The 6000-nt window shown below is 43.9% G+C and overlaps 1 protein-coding gene across 1 annotated transcript in view; it reads right to left on the reverse strand.

The window, feature by feature from the left end:
* C1R (complement C1r) overlaps window positions 1-6000 on the reverse strand; it is a 188524-nt gene that overhangs the window by 132038 nt on the left and 50486 nt on the right. The window lies entirely within an intron of this gene.

Consider the following 6000-nt stretch of genomic DNA (forward strand, 5'->3'; position numbering starts at 1 on the left):
GGCACTGACCAATTCAGTATTAACATTCCTCCAGGTCACTGAGCTTTACGACCACCTGCGTGTCGTCAGCATATGATCGTAAACTGATTTTATGTCTCCACAGGATGCCCATCAATGGTCGCAGATACAGGTTAAATAACAAGGAAGATCATGAGGTACTACACAACCCTGGGGTAGTGGGTCAGAGATGAACCCTCCCAGCCTCACTCATTGCTGGCGGTCTGATAAAAAAGACTTAAACCATTTAATGGCATATTCCGAAAGGTTTCCTACCTACCTAAGATGTCTTAAATGACACTGTGATCTACTGTGTCGAATGCTGCAGAAAGGTCCAGCATTACTAAAAGTGATAATTCCCCTTGATCAGCCCCTCAGAGAAGCTCATACCAACCCGCTATTAACATTGTCTCTGTCCAAATCCAGGCCGGAATCCTGATTGAACCAAATCCAGTAGGGCCTCCTTCTCCACATACTCCTGCAGCTGGACCGCAACCACCTTCTCTAGGAGCTTCCCTGGCCATGCTAAGCCACTTACCGAGCAATCATGTTGTAGCTCTTCTGGGTCTTGATTTGATTTCTTTTTCAATAAAGCTGCTATGGTTGACTTTTTTAGATCCTCAGGGACTGAGTCTTGTAAAAGGGAAGCATTCACAAATTGCGTCATTAAAGGGGAGACATAATATTAATTAATTTGGCACTTACATAGTATTCTTACCCACGGTGTGTGGTGCTCTTTTACCGACCTCGGAAGGATGAAAGGCTGAGTTTGGCCCGCCAGGATTCGTACCTGCGTTAGCAGGCTCGGCACAGATGTCAAAGCGAGCACTCTACTCGCTGTGCCACTTGACCATCTGTCGTCAAGCGTGGTGCTGTACAGGCCCGTAAGGCACAAAGTAAGTCATTGGTAGGTTTAAGTGCCTGTAGCAGAGTCCGAACAGTATCTTCAGGTACTCTTTGAAAGTCCAACGCAGGTTTGACACAATGAGAGTTCTCAGCCTCAGTCACAATGATCTCCACTGGAGGGACAATAGATGATTCTGCAGCCAACCTCATATGAAGAGCAATGTCTCCTGCATTGATACAAGTTTGTTCCGAAAGAACAAGTTGAATGTATTTGCTCTTGCTAATGAAGGTTCAAAGGGGTAAGAAGCCCTAATCGGATGACAGAAGTTGGCAATAACCGAGCGAAGTCCTAAAGGACAATCTTTTACTGCGTCCAGCTTATTGTCTAAGAGTACTGATTTGGCTTAACAAATATTCACTTTAAATTCTTTCAGAGCAAGTTTAGTCTTAATTGCACAATCCAAAGCTCTATACTTCCTGCACTTCCGTTCCAATGCCCTGTAGTTTTTTCTCTCGGAAGCCAAACCTGAAGAAAACCAAGGCATGGATTTTTCCTTTAGCGTTCGTGGCCTAAGAGGTGCAGCTTTAGAGCACATGTTGTCCATAATAGTTGTCCCCTTGACAAAGAGCTTGTCACAGTTTAATAATAGATCAGTAGAAGCCAAAGCACTCCTCACTTCTGATGTTCCTATTAGCACTGTGGGCTTAACATTGGAAGATGGATTCTTTCTCTTAGGCAGGTAAAGAGAAACATCTCACACAATGGCCGGCCCATGATAAAGGTATGGCCTTAATAATAAACAGTCCTGACCCTCTCACCAAATTTGTGTCTAGGCAATGGCCTTGAATGTGAGATGGAGTAACTTTGAGAGCTTTTATATCAGGATTCCTCAAAGTTTGGCCTCATTTGGGCCTCATTACAAGTTTGGTGGTATCTGGGCGGTAAATCCACTCAGGTGCCACCAAATGGATTTACTGTTACCGACACTGGGTCTGGCGGAATTACAGCAGATTGCAAGTGGCAGTACAGCGGTATTTTGGTGCAATTGCCATTTATTTGGTGGAAAGGTGGCAGACTGACCACCAGCATTTTGCAACTCCTGCTAACATTATGGTTAACAAGGGCGTGGCCGCGGGGGACACCCCTGCAGCCCCTACCACCCTTGTTCATTATAATGCAGTTCGAATGGGAGATTTGATCGTAATGCTCGTATTCAATCAAATCTGGGATCAAATCTCCCATTTGAACGAGTTTATTCGGCCAGATTGGGTATTACCCAGCTAGCACATTATTGCCAGTTTGCACTGAGCCTCGTCAGACACATCATTGGCGGTTTCGCACCGACCCACTTTTGCTGATTATCACCAATTTCCATTATGCCCAGTTATCAAATGAAACCATGACCACATAACATTTTTTTTTACATGTTATTGTTTTTTAATAACCCACCAAATAACGAGAGCTATTTCAAAGCACAAGGGGTTGGGACAGGATTAAGTGGGAAATAGAAAGGTGCTTTATACGAGTCAAAAGGAGATTTGGGGTGGGCTGCAATGCACAATATGATTCAAGTACAGTACATTCCCGGGTAACCATTGCCAAATGCTTCATCAGTGCGACTAAATCGTTACATGTCATGGATCGATGACCATTAATGACAAATCAGAAAGGTTGTAATGTTAGGCAAATTTATAAACAACGACTTACACCGGAAGGCAACATGGCTCTATGGAGAACCAGTAAGACACGACTGAAGCATAAACGGTTGCTGTTACTGAAATAGAATGGTTGTGAGTTCACGCCGGAAAACCAAATGAATAGTGATACTACAATGTTTCTGAGGAAGCCTATTCCATAGAAGTGCAGCTGCAACAGAGAAAGCTCTTCTTCCTAGCCTAGCTTGGTGGAACCTAGGGACAGGTATACGCAAATCCCCAGAGGAGCGAAGAAGAAGGGCCGGCACATATCGGCTGAACGTTTTCTGAAGATAGTCCAGACTATGGCCATTTATGGCAGGATGAGCTCGGCACAAGGCCTTGAACTCATTCTCTGAGCCACTGGAAGCCAGTGGAGGCTACGCTTTCCCATCATAATATGATCACGAGAAGGAAGACCAACAGCTGCCCGTGCGGCCGTAATCGGCAGCACTTGTAGTCGGTCCAAGAGAAAAGCCGGCTGTGCAATATATAGAAGGCCTTACAATAGTCAAGAGCACTCAAAACCTGCGAGGTCACCACAGGAGTTTGCAAAGACGCCGGAAGAAATGAAAGTTGTCTCCGCAAGACTTTCAGTCTATAGTGATCTTGTTGGCAAACTGTGCTAACCTGTGCCTCCATAGAAAGGGTATTCAATATCTGAACACCCACATTTTTCACTTTGGGACAGGCTTAGGAAAGGGGCCTAAAGATGCGGGTCAATATTCAGGTGTCCAGATACAGGCAGCAGATGGTGTTGGCACAAATAAAACCGTGGTTTTCCTGCCATTAATTTCAGCCAATTTGTACTCATCCAGTCCCCCACTGCTTTTAGACAGGTATTGAGATTGGCCGCTCCTGCTGGATATTCCAGTTTAAGTGGAACAATTATCTGTGTGTCATCAGCGTACACATAGCAACACAGACCAAAAGACTGGGTGAGATAGGCGAGAGGCTGAACACATATATTAAAGAGAATAGGTGAGAGTGCAGACCCCTGGGGTACACCACAAGAAAGTGCGTGAGGAGATGGCATAAAAGGCAGCAAAAAGAGAGCCTATGAGCGGTCAGCCAAAAATAAACTTAAACCTGTCCAGCACTGCACCAGAAATGCCTGCTAACGAGCCCCCTATGAAGAAGGATGGTATGATTAATAGCCTCAAAGGCAGCCGACAAATCCAACAATATCAGGATGCCTCCTCCATCCAGCGCAGCTTGTTTGGCAAAATCATCCAAAACTGAAACCAAGACTGATTCGGTGCCCCGCCAGGTCTAAAACCTGACTGTAACGGTTTGAAAAACAAAGAGCTTTCTGAATAGGAGCTGAGCATAGGCGTGACTAAGGATTCCAACAGCTTCATTAAATAGAGAAGCAGGGAGATGGGGCGATAGCTGGATGGAAGGGAAGGGTCTAGCAATATCTTCTTAAGAAGAGGAATCTCCATAGCATGCTTTAATGAAGCAGGAATGCAACCTGAAAGAAAGGAGTGATTAACCGCCTTGGGGACTAGAGGTGCAATATCAAATATCACTTGTTTCAGGAAATTCATAGGAGAAGTTGACTTAAGCTTCCGAGCAGCTAAAAGGATATCATCTGGATCTGCCAAGGAAAACGAAGACCATGAGAATAACTAACGGTAACTGTATTTAGGTTAAGACCATCGGTATATAAGCTAGGCACAGATGTAGCAATGGTTTGGCAAATAAGAGTAATCTTGTCAATATAAAAATAAGATAATGCTTCACAGAAGGACTGGGTAGAGTGGGAACTACTGGAAGATTGTAGTGAAATAGATAGCTCTCTAACAACTCAAAAGTTCTCTAGGTTGATTTAGGGCCAGAGTGATTTGGCCCGAGAAATAGGATTGTTTAACTTTCATAATGGCCTGCTTGTAGATGATTGTAGCCTTACGAAAATTAGACCTAGCCAGAGGGGAATAATCAATTTGCCACTTTCTTCCTGCTTGTCGGCGAAGCTGACGTAACTCGACCAATTGTGAAGCAAACCATGGCTCCGGGAGACATGTGCGAAATTTATTAAGGTTTAGCGGCGCTAGCAAGTCGGTGGTGGTCTGAAAAGCTGACATTAACTGAGAGAGATTCAGGTTTTCTGTATCGCAAAGTGAAGGCACTTTAGCTGAAATGACAGAGGGGCAGACTGTGGTCCATCTCCGTCGCAGTGATAGATGTTGAATCCTGGGCGCAGCGCGGACTCAGTGATTAATATAAAATGGTAGAACCAAGCGGTCAGTCCATAGAACCTCATATGGCGATAGAAAGGTAACTAAAGAAGAGGTAGAAAACACAAGATCCAACCGATTACCTCGCACATGGGCAGGGCCCTGATTCTGCTGTAAGAGATCTAAATCATTCATGGCCTGTAGAAAACTCTCAGTCCTCACCGGCGCAATTTGTAAAGATGGCAAATTAAAATCGCCTAAAATCAATAGGTGTGAATGCCGTTGTTTAAGATCAGCGACCAGGTCTAGAAATTTCGATAAAAAATTACCATCCTGAATACAGGGACGATAGACTAATAATGCACACACAGTCTGAGTGGACGATAAACTAATACGTAAAAACAGCGCCTCCATTTTAACCTCCTCCTGAAGTGTTACTAAAACACAGCTCAGGGTAGTTAAAAAAATAACAGCTAAGTCACTTCCCGGGTGGACAGATTTTCTGTCCACACGCAGAATATTATATTCAGATGGGATAGCTTGGATAAGAATAGGGTCAGATGTCTCACACAACCATATTTTTGTTATGGGCCACATTATGAGTTTGACGGTGTGGCCAAAAATGGTGGTAATACAGTGGTGACAGAGTGACTACTGCATTACCGCTGCATTACTGGTAATACCCAATCTGACCGGATAAAATTGTTTGAATGGGAGATTTGATCGCAGATTTGATCAAATACAAACATTACAAGCACACCTCTCATTCAAATGGCAATATAGTGAACAAAGAGAGCGGGCTGCATGGGTGTCCCCTGCAACCTTGTTCACTATAATGTCAGCAAGGTTTGTGGGGGTGTTACCCGCACCCGACCGCTTAAAGATTTAAAAAAGTAAATAAGAAAAAGGGACCCTGGGGTGTCAGATCCAACCCGTGTCCGAGGGATGGATCTGATGCCGCAGGGGTACAGAAGAAGAGAGAAAAAAGGTAAGTAGGGGAAGGGTGGAAGTTGGAGTATGGCATGATTTTATTTGTTTAACCGAAGTGAAAACAGATTTGCAGCAAAATTTACTACAGTCAATTCAGCCACAAATCTTCACACTATGGCCAAACAACCAAAATCCTTCAAATACATAAACATAAAAATACAGAGAGAGCAATAAGTATAACTCAGCTTTTTAGGTACAGAGTAGTGCCATTGCAGCTTTGATTAATGAATAGATATAAAATGAGGCACTGGATGTGTAGTGTAATTATTTTGCACATATAGAGTTGTGCATT

Source organism: Ambystoma mexicanum, chromosome 3p, assembly GCF_040938575.1.
Source record: "Ambystoma mexicanum isolate Mex_15411 chromosome 3p, UKY_AmexF1_1, whole genome shotgun sequence".
Classification (NCBI taxonomy): Eukaryota; Metazoa; Chordata; class Amphibia; order Caudata; family Ambystomatidae; genus Ambystoma; species Ambystoma mexicanum.